A 2,500-nucleotide genomic window follows, 5' to 3' on the forward strand; every position below is an offset into this window, starting at 1 on the left:
CACAATCACTACACCTCCCATTGCCCTACTTTAGCATGCCTGCTGATGTTATTCACCTTGAAATAACCCTTTGGCCATTTATCAGCCATATAAGCTCTGTGGCACTTGTAATAACTGTGTAATACTCTGGCAAAGTAAACTAGTTAGATAGGAATTCTAATCCTGTTCCTGCTAACTGTGATAATGTGTGTGTTTCGCTAAGAGAGTGTGCATGTGTGTGTGTCTTCATTGACAGCTGCTTTTGTGGACATTCACACATACTATACTTCCCTTATCACTCCTTTAGCACTGTTGCTGATGTCACTAACCTTTAAAGATACCTTTGGACAATGTTCTGACATGTAATTTCTGTGTCGTGTGCAATAACTGCATAACACTGTAATAGCAATACATAGTCAGGTAGGGGTTTGAAACTCAGTACTGGTAAGTGTGTGTATCATCAGTATTCTTTGTGGATGTTAGAGTGATTGTGTAATGATCATATCCATTACAGTGTGTGTTTTGCTACATCATTATATTGAGGACCTATATGTCCCAATGTCCATATTACAAGGCCAACAGTTTTCAAACACTGTAGAGTTTGTTGTAGATGATCCTCAGCCATAAATGTGTACAGCCATGTGAATTACTATGTCACAGTATGGATTAGTAAGCAATATAGGCAGCTGTTATAATACCCAGATAACACTCTCCACCCACGGATCATACACAAACATGCTTGGCTCTTAATCTCTTATTCTCTTCCTTTCTTACTTTGTCTCTGTCTCTGTCTCTCTCTCTTTCCCTCTCTGGTGGATGTGGAAAAGTACATCTGTTTTGCATAGGCAGCAGCTTGAGTTTTGTAAATAATGCTCATGATCAGCTGATGGCCTGTGCATGAATTGCAGTCCCCCACTTGCTAATTGCATGTGGAAGAACTGTGGTATCATTCCTATAGCCAATTGCATGAAAACACACTCCTATAACTAAGCACTTCATGTGGGTGTTGGCCCTTTTCCTTCACTGTGAGCAGGACTTCATGTGGGTGTTTGACAAACAGCATCACAGAGGGTAGTTGGAAATACCTCTTACAACATAAACTGTGGAGACAGGCCAACAAATAGGAGAGGGATGTTCCAGACATGGGGACAGAATGTAAGTATTGCTGTTCTACATTTGAAGTAATTTTGGTTTAACAGGGTTTGTGTGGATATGGCTGTTCTACATGATTTAAAGTCTGGCATGACAGTGTTATGTGGTTGAGGAAACTCTCACCTGTAGGGTTATCTGCAGACTGGCCAGAGTATGGAATCTTACATGTGTTGTGTTACTCACACATTTCCTATCTTTAGAAATGCAATAGCATACTCTGATCATTGCAGTCAGTACATGGTGACATCCATGTGAGTTACTGATTTCGTATTCCTCAGAAGAGATATGTCATAACAAACCCTGTTACACCAGGAAATTTCTCAGTTTATCACAGAAATATGTCAATATTGGCCCTGTGCTTGTGCCTCTGTCCCCCAGGTCTGTCACCCTTTGTCCATATGTCATGCAGTCAGAGGTGCATATGTACAGTACATCATTATTTACTGACATCATACCTGATAACAAGCCAGTGAGACATCAGACTGCTAGACGTGTTATATATAGTAGGCCTTATATTTGAGGACAAAACCTGGACATTCTGTTGTAGTGTGTACAGTAGTGAGGCCTGTGTACTTAAGGTAATTGTTGACAGAGTGTGTACTGTGAATATGTTACTTGGCCTGTGTACAGACTGTGGTAGATATCATTGTTTTTGGTACTGTTCTATCTGATGTTGTATGATGTTCCAGTTTATGGTACCCTATCAGCATACATGTTTGTAGGGCCAGACTGACACATGTCTCATACCACAGTCAGGCATCAGTCTACACTGTGTATTGGCCCAGTATATGTAGGGTTGGTGTGTGAGTGGCATATATAAGGATGGTTTTGTTCACACAGTCCATATACTGTAATATTAATTAGGCTTACCATAATGTGATGGTGACTGTGTTCAGACTGGTTGTGAGTATGCACTTTCACACTGGTGTCTGTTACTCCATGCTGTTACATGCCTGTAGTGCCTGCTATATTTGCAAGTACATGTGTATTCCCCATAGGAAACTTGGGTCAGTGTTGTGGCAGTCTTCCTGTAGTTTGCACACTGCTTTGTGACATGCCTAGCAGCTCAGTGTATTTACCTAGTGTAATATTATGTCCAGATATTTGTCAGATGTACTGTTGCCTGGTGATCATAACTGTTGTGTGTTTCCGACAAAGCAGTGAGATTCTGTAAAGACGTATGTCACTAACTAGTGGGAAGTATGTGGGCTTGGGACCTCTGCTCCTCCTCTTAATATGTGTTAGTACAGACAGGAGTGTGTGAATGCATCAACTGTGTGAGCTTATCTATTCCAGTATTTTTGTGATATCCCCATTTACATGGCTGTAAGCATCCACTTTGCCAGGCGTGGTCCACACGTCTTGCACT

This window comes from Protopterus annectens, chromosome 1.part2, assembly GCF_019279795.1.
Source record: "Protopterus annectens isolate FY-2018-M chromosome 1.part2, PAN1.0, whole genome shotgun sequence".
NCBI classification, from domain to species: domain Eukaryota; kingdom Metazoa; phylum Chordata; order Ceratodontiformes; family Protopteridae; genus Protopterus; species Protopterus annectens.